The sequence below is a fragment of the Ahaetulla prasina genome, chromosome 2, assembly GCF_028640845.1.
Source record: "Ahaetulla prasina isolate Xishuangbanna chromosome 2, ASM2864084v1, whole genome shotgun sequence".
NCBI classification, from domain to species: domain Eukaryota; kingdom Metazoa; phylum Chordata; class Lepidosauria; order Squamata; family Colubridae; genus Ahaetulla; species Ahaetulla prasina.
In genome coordinates this window covers 224,400,880-224,419,225 of record NC_080540.1, presented here as the reverse complement: position 1 = coordinate 224,419,225, position 18,346 = coordinate 224,400,880, and the positions used below count along the sequence as shown (strand labels likewise).

The window sequence follows — 18,346 nt, the reverse complement described above, 5'->3', positions numbered from 1 at the left end:
TGTTTGGCTTCGTGGTCGTGCTACATCTTCATAGTGGGTGTCAGTCTGCTGCATGTATGGATTGGAGGGGTTTGAAATGGCTAATGTTGCAGCTGTGGTCTGGCTTCTAGTCCTTGGTTGTGCTTCATGATCAGTGTGGGTTTGGGTCTGCTTTCTGGGTGGATGTGTAGTGGTGACATCCTGTGTGGACCTCGTGAATGTGGGTCTGGTGTCATTCCTCGTGTTAGGGACTCATTTGTCAATAAGGGCGGCTTTCCAAATGGCTGGTAGGCGGGAGGTATCATTTAGATTTAGATTAGATTTAGATTTTATTAGATTTTTATACCGCCCTTCTCCCGAAGGACTCAGGGCAGTTCACAGCCAAAATAAAACAATAAAATGTGCACCATAAAACAATAATTAAAAAACTCATTAAATATAAGGCCAAATTAAAATCCATTTAAAACCATAAAACCCCATAAAATTTACATCCAAATATTAAAACTACTAAAAATTTCTATGCCAGTCCTGCGCAAATAAATAGGTATGTCTTCAACTCGCGGCAGAAGGTCCGAAGGTCAGGCAATTGATGCAGTCCTGGGGGAAGTTCATTCCATAGGGTGGGAGCCCCCACAGAGAAGGCCCTTCCCCTGGGGGCTGCCAGCCAACATTGCTTGGCGGACGGCACCCTGAGGAGTCCCTCTCTATGAGAGCGCACGGGTCGGTGGGAGGCAATCGGTAGCAGTAGGCGGTTCTGTAAGTAACCCGGCCCTAAGCCATGGAGCGCTTTAAAGGTAGTAACCAACACCTTGAAGTGCACCCAAAAGACCACAGGTAGCCAATGCAGCCTGCGCAGGAGTGGTGTTACATGGGAGCCACAAACGGTTCCCTCTATCACCCGCGCAGCTGCATTCTGAACCAACTGGAGCTTCTGGGTACTCTTCAAGGGGAGCCCCATGTAGAGAGCATTGCAGTAATCCAAGCGAGAGGTAACAAGAGCATGAGTGACCGTGCATAGGGCATCCCGGTCAAGGAAGGGGCGCAACTGGCGAATCAGGCGGACCTGATAAAAAGCCCTCCTGAAGACGGTCATCAAATGATCTTCAAAAGACAACCGCCCATCCAGGAGAACGCCCAAGTTGCCCACCCTCTCCATCGGGGCCAATGATTCACCCCCAACAGTCAGCCGCAGCTGCAGCTGACTGTACCGGGGTGCTGGCATCCACAGCCACTCCATCTTGGAGGGATTGAGCTTGAGCCTGTTTCTCCCCATCCAGACCCATACGGCTTCCAGGATGATCATCTCGTTTGATCATGCTGTGTGGGCGTGTTTTTTATCTCATTTGATCATGCTGTGTGGGTGTTTTTCTATCTCGTTTGATCATGCTGTGTCGGCGTTTTTCTATCTCGATGGCTTCTCTGATTATTCTGTAGTTAAAGTGTTCAGTTTTGGCTATAGTTCCGGTCTTTTTAAAGTCAATATCATGTCCTGTGGCTTTAAGGTGTTGGACCAGGGAAGAAGTTGGTTCCTCTTTTTTGACTGAGTTCTTGTGTTCTTCAATGCGTGCACTTATTCTTCTATTGGTTTGTCCAATGTATGTGGTGGGGCAGGCAGTGCATGGGATTTCATATACTCCTTGATTTTCTAACTCAATCTTGTCTTTGGGGTTTCTTAGGATGGTGGATATTTTTCAGTTTGTGCAGAATGCTCCCTCCCACCTACCAGCCATTTGGAAACCCACCCTTATTGACAAACAAGTCCCTAACACAAGGAATGACACCAGACCCACACTCATGAGGTCCACACAGGATGTCACCACCACACATCCACCCAGAAAGCAGACCCAAACCCACACTGATCATGAAGCACGACCAAGGACTAGAAGCCAGACCGCAGCTGCAACATTAGCCATTTCAAATCCCTCCAATCCATACATGCAGCAGACTGACACCCACTATGAAGATGTAGCACGACCATGACCACGAAGCCAAACAACAGCAATGCAGCTCACCAGCTCAAATCCCCCTGCGACTCAGACTAATCTGAGCACAACCAAGCCCCCACACAAACAGGACACACACCCATCCAATCAGAGCACAAAAAAACCCCCCATCCAATCAGAGCACAGCCAAGCTCCCACCCAATCAGTTCAAACCCCCACTAGCAGTTAAAAAGGAAGAAACAGCTGCAATCACACATTGCTCCCAGAAGCACGAAGCTGAAGCCTGAAGATGACGAATGAGAGTTCGTCGAAACGTCGCCAAGACACTTCCAATTTTACGCGGGAGCAAACCCGAATAACCAAAGACCTACATACATACATACATACATACATATATACAGATAGATAGATAGATAGATAGATAGATAGATAGATAGATAGATAGATAGATAGATAGATAGATAGATAGATAGATAGATCTAGGATAGATCTATTATATATATATATATATAAAATACACTTTGTTTACCTTTTAAGAACAAAGACTTAAAGATTCTATATCTGGTAAAATGTTTCATATTTTATCTATGGAGGGTTTTGGGTTTTTTTGCCTTTTGAACTAATTTGCTGTTGCAAGATAAAGAAAGAAAGTGGATGATAGGTCATGTTTGAGGAAATCCATAATCTTTCATTAAACAGAAAGAGATTTTCAAATAGCTATTTCCCTGGAAGCACACAGATATAATTGTTTTCCCAGGCTTCAGAGAAACTGTATTTTAGTTGTAATGTCACACATAATTATATTAATCCTATTCTTTCATATCAGACCTATCTTCATGCCCAGAAACCAGATCTGCACTATAGAAAGAGATACATCTTCTCAAAGCAAAGTGGAAAAAGACTATTAGTTAGCCAACATCACAGTGTTAAAAATCTTTCATACAGTTCCCTATGTTCAATAAATCTTGCCACAGGGATGGACCACAATTCTACAGATATTTAAGGGTGGGGGGAATACAAAGCAACAAGCAAGAACTAAAAAAATGGACTTCAGAAACTTACTCACATACTTCATTGACTACAGTCTGTGTTGGTGCAGTGGTTACTTGCATTACTTCAAGTTAACTCTGCTCACAGCCAGGACTTCAGTCCTGACTTGCTCAAGATTGACTCAGATTGTTGGGGCAACATGCAGACATTTGTAAATTGCTTATAGAGTGCTGTAAGGCACTGAGGAGTGATATATAAATGTTATTGCTGTACTTACACATATAAGATATATATACAAATATTTTATGTGTGTGCAAACTTTGTGTATGTGTCAGGAAGGGCATCTGGTCAGTAAATGCTCAGCTCCATTCAGTCACCCCAAGTCCACCCTGATAAAAGGAATCACAGGTTTGTTAAAAAGAAAAAGAAAAAGTCTCTGTTTGCATGTGTATGCACATGCTCCATATATACAGTACTGTGCAAAAGTTTTAAGCAGTTGTGCAATAATGCTGTAAGTTAAAAACACGTTCAGAAATATAAGTGTTAATAATGTATTTTTATCCACTAACAGCATGGAAAGTAAATGAACAGAATAGAAATCCAAATCTTAACTTACAGCATTTTTGCACATACATGGGGTGACCACTCTTTGCCTTCAAAACAGCATCAATTCTTACACTTGCGCAAAGTCAGGCATTTTGTAGGATTAGAGTCAGGTATATGATTAACCAATTATACCAAGCAGCGTTAATGATCCTCAATTTCATATGTAGGTTGAACCGCAGACATTAACTGAAAGAGAAACAGCTGTGTAGGAGGCTTAAAGCTGAAAGAGGCACAGCCAGGCTTTGCTACTAAAGTGAGGTTATAGAAGACAGCTTCATGTCACAGTTGATACACCATGGCAAAACTAAGAACAGGAACAAGACAAAAAGTAGTTATATCAAAAAGTTTCTCCCAGGGAAAGATTTCAAAGCAGACTAGGTTTTCCAGCTCTTTTGAAGAAGCACAAAGGACAAGCAACATGGAGGACCACAGATACAGTGGTCGGTCAAGGAAACTTAATGCAGGAGATGAAAGAGACGTCATCACTTTCCTTCGATATCTGAAGATATCCAGCAGTGCCAACAGAACAGAACTGGTGGAAACCAGTGGGACCCAGGTATACCCATCCACTGTCCGGATAAGTCTAGCCAGAAGTGGTCTTCATGGAAGACAGGCAGCCTCTGATGTGGAAACAAGGCTGAATGACTTAACTGTGCACAAAAACATTGGAACTGGGATGTAGAAAAATGGCAGCAAATGCTCTGGACTGATGAGTCAAAACGTGAAATATTTGGCTGTTAGCAGGAAACAGTTTGTTCGCTGAAGGGCTAGAGAGCATACAATAATGAGTGTCTGCAGATAACAGTGAAGCATCGTAGAAGTTCCTTGTGTGTTTGGGACTGCATTTCTGCAAATGGAGTTGGAGATTTGGTCAGGATCAATGGTGTCCTCAATGCTTAGAAATACCGGCAGAAAATCCATCATATTATACCATCAGGGAGGTGGGTGATTGGCCCAAATTCATTCTTCAGTTCATTCAGAACTATCTTCAGTGTAAAGGAAAAAACAAGGAATCCTGAAGCGATGGTTTGACCCCCATAGAGTCAGGATCTCAACATCATTGAATCTGTTTAGGATTACATGAAGAGACAGAAGGAGTTGAGGCACCCTACATCCACAGATCTGTGGTTAGTCCTTCAAGATGTCTGGAACAATCTTGAAGGAACAAGTTCCTTCAAAAACTGTATGTAAGTGTATCTAGAAAAATTGATATTATTTTGAAGGCAAAAGGTGATCACTCCAAATATCAATTTGATTTGGATTTCTCTTCTGTTTATTTACTTTCTATTTTGTTAATTGATAAAAATAAACTATTAGTATGTCTATTTTTGAAAGCATACTTCATTTACAGCACTTTTGTACAACTGTCTAAAACCTGTGCACAGTATTGTATATACTATTATTACATATCCTTTATACCATGAGTCTTTGTATTTGAATTATCTTAGAAGTATTAAAATAAGTCCCTGGTACAGCATAAGATTAAGGTGAACAATGTTGAAGACTATTAAAGTGACTTGATAACATAGTAGTTTGAATGCAGCCCTTTGATGAGACCAAGGTTCAAATCATGGCTGGTAGCTAATTTACTAATGGGGGCTAGTACTAACTAACCTCCTATTGGTAAATTACTAACATTTCACTTGCTTACCTTGGACATGAAAGTGACATAACCTAAGACAGTGATGCCAGATTGGATGTTGCCGTTATGAACATGATCCCTGCCCGATGTTGGGAAACCAGGATAATCTTACGATAAACTATACATCGAACAAGACAGGAGAATCTGGAATTGATGGAATGCTACTACAACAGTAGACCTAATGAGAGGGGATATGTGAAATATATGAGGCAGTTATGGATGGACAGATGGTCTTTACCCACACTAATTGAGAAACATCTGGTCAGACAAAGAAATTTAGGAAGGACCTACCTAATGGATAAGGCAGATAAAAATGGCAGTGGGATTTTTATGCCTTTGGATTTTCAAGATTCTATTAATATAGCCTTACAATTCAGAATTAGTTCATCTAAACCCATTTCCTGTTTGGTTTACCAGACACCTAGACACTGCTAAACAAAGGCTCACAGCACTGGATACCAGGCTAGGGGAATACATTAGAGAAGCAGAGGCCAAGAAGATATATGGCCTCTTCTCCAAAAATAACCGTCCAAGCTGTACTTCCAAGTGCAAAATTATGCAACAACATAGTTAATAGCAGAACCACCAACATCAGAAACTGAACAGTATTGGAGGAACATATGGGAGCAAGAGAAAATCTAACACCAGTACTGCAGGATCTGACAGCAAACCACAACAATCTTCCAGAACAGGAACCAGTTGCTATTGCATTGGTAGACATCCAACAGCAGGTCAAGAACAAGAAGCACTTGACCCAGACATGAGCTATACCTAATGGCTAAAGAAACTAACAGCAGTGCATGAACATGCAACAGTTCAGATTAACCAGGTGCTAGCAGCAAGTTCCCATTCAGGCTGCCTTATGCACGGAAGGTTAGTACTAATCATAAAATACCCCCTAAGAGAATATGACCAGCCACCTCCCAACCAAAAACCTTCATCCCCACAATATGGAAAATCCTATCAGGAACCATAGCCAACCAAAATACATGACCATATAGGCCAGTACATGAGCAGAACTCAGAAAAGCACTAGAACAACAGACATTCAAAATACCAGTTGCTCTATCAATAAAGTAGTCACCCAAGATTCTAGGTCTAGATAGACCAATCTAAGCACAACCTGATTACAGGAATGTCTAACATTCAATGCCACAAATATTGGATCTGTGAATGATTGGTGCTATACTTAGTCAACAGGACACTAAAGACTTCCTCAAGAACTTGATAGTACTGTGGAAGACAATAATGAAAGTCAATTCAAGACAGTTCACGTATTTGGCATCAAATGTGGCATATACTATGGTGATTCACTATCCCTGCTGCTGTTGTGCATAGGCTTGAACCCCATTGGCCAGATAATCACAAGGATAATCACAAGTTCAAGACAGCATTGATCACAGCAGCAGAAGAGCAGGCATTGAGCACCATATCCATAGAACCAGGGGTCTCCCACATTAGACAAGACCCAAGGTGGAGACAATGTAGAGCTGCTTCAGAGACAGTCTGCAGGCTGTAAGATGCAGGCAGGAACAACATATACTGAACTACACAACCAAGTAGCTTGCATTATATGTAGGAACATCTGCACAGTGTATGGGCTAGACTCTCTCAAGTCCATATGGCAAATTCCACAGAAAGCTGAGGAGAATAACTAAGATCTTGTTGGACTTCCTGATCCAGATGGACAGGTAGTGGCCAATCAATCAGACATCATGGCAGTAGATAAGGACCAGACAGCCGTGATGCTAGATTAATAGTGCCAAGTGACCGCAACGTGGGGAAAAAGGATTAACAAAAGTTTGAGAAGTATCACAGCCTGAAGGAGGAATAAAGAGGATGGATACAGAAAGTAAGCCACAGTGGTCCCAGTGTTGGTAATTTGCATTTGAGATTGTGATTCCTAAGCTGGGAGAATCCAACAGATCCCAGGAACATCAGAGCTCTCTGCCCAGAAGCATGCTGTGCTAGAAACAGCTAAGATAATGCATAAAACCCTGAAACTCCCAGGCTTCCAGTAGAGGAACTGAGATTGAATGAAACACATGCCACCTATTGGTGAGAAGGAAATTTCCTTTTAAAATATGTGTCCTAATACATCCTTTGCACTTTATCTTTCAACCACTTAAAGTATATTGAAATAATCAGGTCCTGGCATAAGGCTGAGCAATGTTTAAGGGTATGATTTGTTTTAAAGTAAATCTGGCAAGGTTTCTCCATATTATCAGGGGGAATTATTTTATAATGGTTACAGTAATTACAGAAAACAATTTGAAAAAAAGCATAACCAGAGTTTGGAGTCATTAAGCTTTGGTATTCTCCCACTTAAATAAATGCTCCCATTCTCAAAGGAGACACTCTACTTTCAGTAAGAAATCTGAGGTTGAAACTATTATACAAATATAGCCTAAAATAAATCAAAATATATTTCAAATGAAATAAATATGTGGTTTTTGCAAAGAGATTCTCTTGGGACAGGGAGACAAAGATTACAAATAATGAACATCAGAAATATTTAGTATAATTAATGTGCTTGGTAAACAACACTGTCAATTTTTTCCTTGCACGTCCACCCAGTTTATATTGTTTGTCAATGGCATGACAGTACTTGCTACCAAAAATACTTTGCTTATACCTAAACAGTAATTTGAACAATTAGAAAAGAATTGGAAGCATTGTGCCACATGAAAAGGTGTCTTTTTGAATTAGCTGCTTTGTACATCAGAAGGAATGAGTTTATACTATGATTGCCATTTAGGCAACCCATTAAGTCAATGCAAAATTGAGAAAAATATTCATATAAAGATCAAGACAGGCAAAATTATAAGGAAAGGACAATCAAATGAATAAGCAATATGTTCCCTTTGCTGCAGAGGCTATCCCACCAGTAAAAAATATAAGGACTACTAATGTTGACATAAAGTAACCTTTTTCATAGGCTTATAAACTGTTCTTCCTTATATTCAGTGAAGCAGGTAGAGATGAAAAAATATAAAAATAAACTACCTAGTCATCTGTCAATATTCCTCAAAACTTATCTCCTCAAAATGAGATATCTTAGAATGCTTCCTAACATGTATTCTATGGGCCTTACTGAGTTGCATATAGCTTTGTCTTATATTTGCTTTCAATTGTTCTTAAAACCTTTATGTGGACTACATAACACTGCAGATCCAGTATTGAAAATAATTAAGCTTCGATATGTGCTTTTAAAGCTGACAGCATAAAAGCTATTACAACTCAAAAGATATAATAAAGACAATGAAATGCATGCAATGACAATATCACTATGAGGTTCTGTCATTATTAAATATGTACATACTAAATGGGAAGAATATTTTGCATGTGTACTAAATAGGAAGCAATAGAACCATTCTCTATTTGAATGAACCTTCATGTAGCTTCTTATTAATTTCATGAAATTTCATTATTTGATGATAGGCAAAGTAAATGAGGAAAATACCTGTAGTCTGAAAAAAATGATGCAAACACAGATAACTATATATAACTATATAATCTCTCTCTCTCTCTCTCTCTCTCTCAAATTGGCTTGATGGTCTGCTTCTCAAGTGTTATTTTTAAGGCTTATTAAATAAAGATTTTTTTAAAAATCAGACACCCTTCCCTAACCTGGATTTAATCCTACTACAAATTATCAAATTCTCAGCATTCTCAGTCATAGCCTTTGGCATGACATTCTACTTGAAAATATAAATGGTTTTTGTTTTCCTTCAATAGAGTAATAAACCAGATCGCAGAGGAAGCTACACATATGTCTGTGCTTTTATGTGTGTATGTGTGTTTGTGTGTGTCATTTCAGAAGAATCCAGTTAAGAATCCAAAGTTAGGTTATCAATTCTGTGCTTATTTATTTAGAGCTTCATTTCTAAAGAAATATGTTGTTCAATTAGCCATTGTAAAAATGTGAATCCATTGTTACATGACTAAAGCCTATATTACACACACACACACACATTCTTATTTTACACTTTTTTTACATGAGGAATTAAAATAAAAGACGGGCAAAATGTGATTGTTTCACACAGATAACTTTTTTAGGCTTTGTATTAAATGAGTTAGAAAACTAAATAACACTCAGCCATCAAATATTTCAATGTGATACCTGAATATGGCTCCACATCCTGAACCATATTATAATTTTATGGTGTATTCATTTCTTTTACTAAATAACACTGATAAAAACATTTGAAGTTTTATATAGTTTATTATTTCAAATAATCACTGAAAATTATATTGTAAAAGTAATAAATAGTTATATTTCTTCATATTTTATAGATGTAATGTCAATCACATTGCTATCATTTATTTTATAATATGTACTGGCTTGTTCTTTCAAAAATATGATGTGATGTAAAAATTATACTACTTTAATTTTGTTATCAATTCATTGATAGTTCTGATTTATAGTAGTTATGTCAGTTAGTGTTCATTATTTTTTGCTGTTGTACAATACCTGAATACAAACATCTAGGTAATCCTAGAAAGCAGAATAGAGTTCATAGAGTGATTATCAATGGATAATATATAGCTTACACGCACTCTCCACATAATGCATTTTAACAATGTATCCATCTTGAATATTATATCTTATATGACTATTATGACTTTTGTATTAATTTAATTTCAGAAAGATTCCTTTTTGAGATCCATTGTAAATATTTCTAAGATAATAGCAAGCTTATATACTATCACATATAATTCAGTTATACTGGTTTATATATATATATGCAGAAATTATATTAATGGAACAGGGTTTTCTCCCAATTTTAATTTTCAAGATGCAAAATATAGGCAAATATTTTAAAAGGGATTAATAGATGAATTTAACTTAGTGAAGACCAAATATTTTGTTGAAACTAAACATTGGCACAGTAGTCTAAACTATGGTACCCAGTTCTATACCTAAATCTGGAAATTACACATTGGTAAATAAAAACATGAACACCACATTTTAAAATATTGTCTTAGCATGTACATAGCATGTATATTCACATACAATATAAAATAACATTTTATGATAGCATTAATTAGTAGCAGATACTCTAACTATTCAAGATATTATATTTATCTTCTTGTATTTTTCTGGTCTTGTTCTCTTTAAGTATCTATATTAATCAGTTGGTTTTGGCACAAAAATATAGAGAATTCTGTAATAGATAAAGAAATACAATTCCTTTTCTACAAGTTCTAGCAAACCCTAAGCATAGTACATAGCACAAAGTACATAACCCAGATATGTACATATGTACATAGTACATAACCTAAGCATAGTACATAAAATCATCTGCTATAATGTCCTACCTGCCAATTAATACTTCAGCTTCAACCAAAACAATACAAGAGCACACAATAGATACAAACTCATGGTAAGCCGATCCAAACTAGATTGCAGAAAATCTGACTTCAATAACAGAGTTGTCAATGTCTGGAATGCACTACTGACTCTGTGGTTTCTTCCCCAAATCCCCAAAACTTTAACCTTAGACTGTCTACAGTAGACCTCACCTCATTCCTAAGACGTTTGTAAGGGGCGTGCATAAGTGCACCAGCGTGCCTACCATCCCTGTCCTAATGTTTTCTTTTATTTGTATCCCTTTCATGTATTTATAATTATGTTTACACTTGTATGTCATAAAATATATGCTTGATGAAATAAATAAATAATAATAATAATAAAATACGCCAATATATGTTATTTCTGGGCAGAACGAAAGTATTTGATTCCTTCTGTAAAAAAATTGCTGTTTTGGAGAAACATTCTAAAACCTATGTCAGGATGATTTCTGACAAACTTCATTAAGATTATTTTTATCATTTATATAGTATGGAGTACAAATTTAGATAGCTCTATATTCACTATATTCTTAGTCTTTCTAAAAAATAAATAAATCCCAGAGCAGGGATTGGGGAGATGAAGGGATATATTCTCAATCTGCCTTTCTATTATTAACCAGTTCTAAGAACTGGTAATTATAACAAAACTATCTTTGTGTTTATTATTATTTTCACTGTCAGTTTTGTAAACTGCATTATTTTACTTCATTTGAACATCACCTAATGATTTATTCTAAGAATACATTAAACTAATGAATATAAACTATATGTAATGACTTTAATATATTTAAATCTTTGAGAGTATAAAATGTGGAAATGTGCTTTGTGATGTTGTTTGGGAGGATTTCAAAATTACTAATAGATAAAATTGAAATGCAGCTAAACTACCCCTAACTGTAAGTAATCACTGTACATTCTAAGATTAATAATGTATGTGATGTGCCATATTCACAACTGAGCATCATGCTGGCTTGCTTTTTGTTTATTCAGAGTGGGCAGAAGTTAATGAATCGGTCAACCAGCATTATTCAGTTGCTTTGGTGAATTAAGCCCAAATTACTGAGTTTGTAAATCTCTATTTTTAAAACAAAACAAAACAAAAAGCCCCTGTGTGCTACATAACAAGTTAAGAAAAAAGGTTTTTCCATCACTAATTGCAACTGTAAGCAAGAACCGTAGACAGTACTTTATTAATCAGAAGTCCTATAGTAAGCACACGTTAGAAAAATTAATCATTCATTCCCTGCTGACTGCTTATGTATTTCATCAGGCCATTATCTGATCTGAATAACAAGAACAATTGCATAATGAAATGCATTACTGCTGACACCAGCAATTTTATCGATTCTAAAAAGGTAAGTACTTCCTTAGCACAAAAGAGAAAGTTTTCCCTGACTGCAAATCTATTCCTTTTTCACTATCCCACAATGCATTTTATTATTCACTAGTTTCATACGTTTTACATAATTATCAAAAGAGGGCCTTAAACATGATTGATTCAAGTATACTTTCTAGGGAAATTGTATCGTCTTTTCCAGAGCATCAAAATCATTTTCAGAAACAGAGTTCACTATTCCCATTACAGAGTAAACCAAAAAGTTAGCACAGAAAATTTCAGATGACTCAACATATTCTTAAATATCCAACAATGTTTACACTTAAACCAATTAAATCACCTTGCTCAATATTATGTAAATTGCCCAAGCATTTTTACTGGGAATTTTTGAAAACCTGATATTTTCATCTAATCTATGAAAACCTTCTAGAAAGTTACTTTCATTGGGGACAGTAATTCTGCTACTGGGTATAAAGAGACCTCCATAGGCCCCAAAGTAAACCTCCCAAATGAAGCTTTCCAATGCTGAGAGAACAGAAGAGTATGAGAAACCTGTCAATCGGGCTGTGACAATTGAAGGCAGGAGTGATAAAGAGAGTATATCAGCTGCAAAAAGATGGATGAATGGCAGATGGCATCAAAGAGCTGGATTTATCTATCTCTTTGGATATACTTTACCCCTGCATTCATTTACAAGCAGGAGGGAGGAGGAGAGTGAGAAGAGTGAGGAGAGTGAGAAGATCACCAGGGCGCACACACACACATCCCAAGGCCTCCAAGAGCTTTATTTTCAGCACATGTTTGTGCTGAGTCAATGGCTGACTCATCAGTAACAGTAGAGAAGGAGCATGGTAGCACCAACTGGATGGTGGTCTTTTCTTCCTTCCTTCCTTCCTTCCTTCCTTCCTTCCTTCCTTCCTTCCTTCCTTCCTCCCTCCCTCCCTCCCTCCCTCCCCTCCCCACTCTTTCAGTACAACTTTTATTGGGACCCAGTATCTGGGCTTCAAAACTCCAGATGATCCACAGATGGAGCAACAAAGACATATGTGAAACTCTCTTTGCTATTCTGATCATCCAGATATTTGCAACTTAAACAAGGTAGCCCTAACCTGCTCACTAAAGGTTCTTGAAGTCCTGGATCAAGGGAGACCCCACTGGAGTTCTCCATGTTTGGGCCTTCAATATGGTTGTTTCCTCTTCCTTCCCTATATTTAAGCCACTGGTCTGTTACATTGTGAACACTGTTAAATAACCTAGCCACAATCACCAGTGCTGCTGTTTAAGCCTGTTCAGCCACAAATGTCAAAATTGATTCTTCCTTCTTAGAACTTGCAACCTATCCCAACATTATATTTATGGGAGCCAGAAGCCATTATCCCAACTAACGTTTCTAATATGAATATGTTAAGCCAACTTTAATTGGAGTAAGCACAGTATAAATAAATCTGATTAGAAGTGCTAGTAAAATAGCTGATCTTGCAAGAAATATTTCCATATTTCAATACAGCAATTAAGTATTATTTGAGAAAAAGCATCCATAGTAAGATATTACCCAGCCACCCTGGGCAGTTTAGGAACTATACACTTTTCAATACAGGTTCCCAATATATAAGAAAAAAAATGAAGAAATCTGAATAATTTTGAACAATGAAGCTATGAGAGTATTAATCACACCATATAATTGCTAATTGCTGATGATGTTCAGTCTTCATCTGAATTTCAGTTTCTAAGTTATAGATGGAAACATAGTTGAATTTATGACTTAGATACTCTTGAAAGCTACAGTATACAGTATATCAAACCTATACCCAGGAGAATAATGGGAAAATATTAAAATCAAAATCCATTTGGCAATAAGAAATAACACTGAGACGTTATTGATTCAATCAATACATTCAAAACTTACTGATTATTTCTACCAGCAAAGGTTTTATTACAATTTGAAATGCAAGGTGGTGGGTTTAGGTTTTTTTTGTTTTCTTTTGGAGTGGTTATTTACTTATTTATTTATTTATTTCAATTGACTATTTCATAATTTACTACTTCAATCTTTGATGATAAGAAATAAACAAGTATTAGTAACAGCATTCTTTTCCAAAGAATAACAATGTCCTTAAAACTTTTTTGTATGTACAGATCCTGATTAGGTTTTTAAATGCTGCATCTTTTAACTTTATTTTATGTCATTAAGTAATTCATAATATTCATGGCCTAATCCCAATTCAGGTCTCCCACAGAGTGCGCTCTCTGTCTCCCTCTTTCTCTATATGTGCACTCATACATAAATATAGACACATACACTTATGTATATACAGAACCATGCATGCATACATTCTGTAAGAATCTTACTTGTATCTTGTGCACGCACTGTGCCATCAATATATTGTTTAGAGAAAACAATGACAGCAAATAGGCAATATCCTTGAAGAGAAGATTAGAGAATAGGGCTGAAATTAAAGCAACTAACCCAAGCAGGAAATCCACAGTAATATTACTACTGTATATTATTCTGGCAAGCTGAAATGACAGCTAGTGCTACCTTTCCATTTTAAATCCTCTAGGTGTCTACTGAAGAACAGTTTTGTGTCAGCAAAGGAGAACCATTCTCCAATACATCCCAACTCCAAACGTACTTCCACAACAGAAACAGTACTCTCAACTCTTCTACTCTAAAACGCCCAGCATTTTAAAAAATATTAAAAGAAACTAATGCACTACAAAGCACATATACATACAGCATCTCTCTCATACACACCCAAACGGAGCTTTCAGCTTTTGGATTAAACACGGTTAAACATAGCCCTTGTCTTTGTCCACCTCTGCTAAAATTATAAGAGAAATGGATTTTGCAGTTTATGGGACAGAGAGAAAGAAGCAGACTCTTCGGATTCAATAACAGCCTTGCAGAGCCAAAATCGACTTACTAAATGCAGCCAGCTCGGACCTCTCTGGGAATCTTAAGGAGTCTTCGCTTTCCTCTCCTGCCGGTCACGATCAAGAACAGTCCTCCTATTCCATAAAAGGCCACGAATGAACTGCAAAGAAAGACAACCACATGTCACAGATCCAGCAGGTTTGTTTTGGTGCTGAAGGAAGGTTGCAGACTGGGTGAGAGGGGGGTGGAAGAAGGCGGCCAGCACGGCGATGTTTAAAAGTGGTCTCCCTCCCTCTCTTTCTCTCCCTCTCTCTCTCTTTCTTCTTCTTCTTCTTCTTCTCGGTTTCTCCAAATTGCAAGGTGGGTGGGAGCTTTATCTCTTTGCCTCCCCTCCCTTCGCCAATAATAAATAACTCAGTGGGTCGCGCGCGCCCGTGCCCAATCGCGGCTCTATAGGGCTGAAGACGGTACCTGCAACTCTCTGACGCTGAAGCTGCCAGAGAGGAAAGTGTGCGGTGAGGAAGATAGAAGATTAACGCATATTTTAAAAAATAAAAAATAAAAAGAAAGAAAGCGAAGAAGAGTAAAAGAACTAGGCGGGTTGTGGAAGGTTGTGGCAGTCGGACTCCTCGGTTTAGCAACGGAATAATAACTAAAGAGCGATCGCTTGGGATCCGATGAAGCGGCGGCGGCGGCAGCGCTATCAAAGCGAACCTCCACGAACACGCACGCTCCTCCCGCTGGCGAGGCGGTGGCAGCAAAAAAAAAAAAAAAAAGTCTCCCTCCTGCAAGCGCAAAGACTAGTCTCCGTGTTGCTCTCTCGGGCTCATCCTCACCGGCACCGAGAGCCGACAGCAGGAGCCTGTTGGAGACGGGATCTCTTCACACTCACCTGCATTTCCTTAACGAACCACTTGATGGCTGGCAGTGCCCAAGCCGCTCTTTTTTCTTTTGCGCGCGGGCGCTTTGCCTTGCCTTGCCTTGCCTTGCCTGGCCAAAACCCGCAGGGGAAAGGGAAGGGGGAGGAGACGGCGTATAAAATGTGAGCGAGAAGAGCGTACCGAGCGAGAAGGAGGGAGGCGGGAGCCAGTTCGGGAATACAAGAGGATCTTTCTGGTGGCGCTTCAACTCTTTTTAAAGAAAACGGATGGAAAGGGGCGTTTAAGTGTGGAGATGGCTGGAAAGAAGAGGACCGGGGTAGCCCTCAGCCGCCGACTCCGGAAGCCGATTGTCTTCTTTGTGTCACCTCAAGTGTCACTTTTAGTTCGCTCCTGTCAGGTCCGGCCGGACCACCACTCCTGTTTTACTTTTTATTTATTTTTTATACCGCTCACAGGACCCTGAATTTGGACGGGGAGTTTATGATGTACCCATCAGGAAGGCGTGAGGGGACAAAATAAACACCACGATCTTGACGAACTTTCTTCCTAACCCGCCCATCACTGCCTTCCTCGCGGAGTGTGAATTTCACGGCGTGCGCGCCACTCAAATTGTGAAGGGGAGAGAAAAAAGGAGAGAGAGAGAGATTGCTTTTAATCTCTATAGGTTCTCAACTCCTCCCCACTACCTTTTTGTGTGTGTGTGAGAGCGAGCGAGAGACTCCGAATTCCGGATGTCGTTTAAGCCTCCTACCAAAAGCCCATTCGTGTTTCTCCTTTACTGTGCATTTCTCGCCCACGTTTTCCTCAAGGAGGGGGGCGTTGTAGGAATTAACCACATTTAACGAATAAGCGCCTTATTCTAGGCAGTTCAAAGCTGCCTTGCTTAAAAATGGTGCCTCACGGTTTCCCCCTCCTTTTTCTGCCGTCGTCGTCCCCACTCCCACCCACCCCACTATCGCTTCCAAGTGTAAGTACAAGGGATTCCGGCCTCTCGCCGAGGAGCTGCCTCCACAGGGAGGACAGGGGGAAAGGTGGGGGGAGAGGACGACAGTTGCCGGGGAGCGCTGAGGGGCGTGGGGGGAAAAGGTCTCCCCTCGCCCTTCGTCAAACAGACGCTCCTTTGCCTCTTCGGCCTCTTATACTCCTCGGCCGGGTTCATGGAAGCGGAGCCCACCCACTCCGCGTTTTCTCTTCCGTCTCCTGCTCCCCCAGCGCTACTTGGTGTCTTTTAAATAAAGATTTCACTCTGCCAAACCGCAGGAAGCTTTTTAACCAGATGCAGCTGAGCGCGTCCACAGCCGATCTTCTCCTCCCCTCTGCCTCCCTGCCCCCCATAGGCACACAACATCCCCAACTCATCCTTTCCGTCTCTTCACCGCCCCTCCACCTCCCTCCGGCTAAATAAGAGGCTGAGAGTGTGTGTGGCGGGGGGGAAAGCTCTTAAACGCCGTCGCTCGGAAGCCACTTAAGCCAGCTTCTTCATCCTTTCCTCTGAAGTCTGCCAGGCTTTGCCTGGAAGAAACAGACGAACTATCGCTGACCTGACGGGTGGGTGGATGGTGCGCGCGCGCGTTTTTACCCCTGCTCGGAGACGAAGGTAGCCTGAAGGAAACGGTTTTTGGTGGAGAAATGCTGAGGGAGGGAGAGCGAAAACGCTTCTCCTCGCCACCGACAATTTGGAACCGAAGGAAAACCCTTTTAGCTTTCTAAAGAACGCCAAAGAGATCTATCTTGTTTAAGGAGCTCCCGAATACTCAGGATACTCCCGAATCTAATCTGAAATCCGAGGGAGAGGTGGTTAGATTTCTCCTGGCAATATTAACAATATTAAAGCTTTAGAATCATTTCTAAATGTAAGAAGGGAAGAATAGCAGATCCTTATGCTAGCATTTCCCTTCTTGAACGCCCATCCGAAATTTCTAATGTTTTCCTTGGCCAGTGACAATAAGGTCAAAGTGTGATTCTAAAGCAGGGGTGTCCAACCTTGGCAAATTTAAGGTTTATGCACTTCAAGTCCCAGGGTTTCCCCAGCAGTTTTGCTGTGCTATGCTTCCTGGGGAATACTGGGACTTGAAGTCCACAAATCTTAAACCTTACCAATGTTGGGCACCCCTGCTCTAAAGCATTGTTGGTCTTCACCAGGAATAATAACTGGGTCAGAAAATATCTCAAAATGTTTAGGTTATATGCTAAGTGTTTTATGACTGAATATTAATACATTTTAAAACCTAGTGTATGAAATGAACTACAATATACTCCAGTTTGTGCTATAATAAACATTTTGGTCTTTAAGTTAACCACAAGGGTGCTGTTCATGCCACAGAAGAAATATATTTTATTCTTTGGAAGAGTGTTTATAAAGGATAATTAATTTTTCATTGAAATTTATATAGTCTGCCATTATACAAATTGGGATCAAATTGGCAAGGTTTTGATTTTTTTTAATGTACTTCATTAAAAACTAAAACTATATCAGGCGTAAAATTAAACAAGTTGAGTCTTGGTTTAACCAGTGCTTTCAAACTAAAAGTCTCTTGTCCAATGATTTGGCTTTCAACTGCATGGTCAGCGAGATGCTTCTTTGCTCCCAGTTATAGTTAAGTTCCACTAAAGAGCTTGAAATCAAAAGTTTTAGTAACAATTCAGCAGGCTTTCACAATTTACATGTCTAATATTTATGTACCATGAGATATTTGTCTTGTTTTTAAACTAGAAAACTTAATATTGCAATTCAAACGTA

At 39.2% G+C, this 18,346-nt stretch overlaps 1 protein-coding gene across 1 annotated transcript in view; it reads right to left on the bottom strand.

The window, feature by feature from the left end:
• Window positions 1-15,436, bottom strand: part of PTPRD (protein tyrosine phosphatase receptor type D) — a 1,472,813-nt gene extending 1,457,377 nt beyond the window's left edge. The window contains exons 1-2 of the mRNA XM_058166456.1: window positions 15,197-15,436; window positions 14,775-14,885 (exon numbers count right to left, since the gene is read on the bottom strand). The gene's annotated coding sequence lies outside the window, so the exon portion shown is untranslated. The remainder of the gene's footprint in view (window positions 1-14,774; window positions 14,886-15,196) is intronic.
• Between the last annotated feature and the right edge of the window lie 2,910 nt (window positions 15,437-18,346).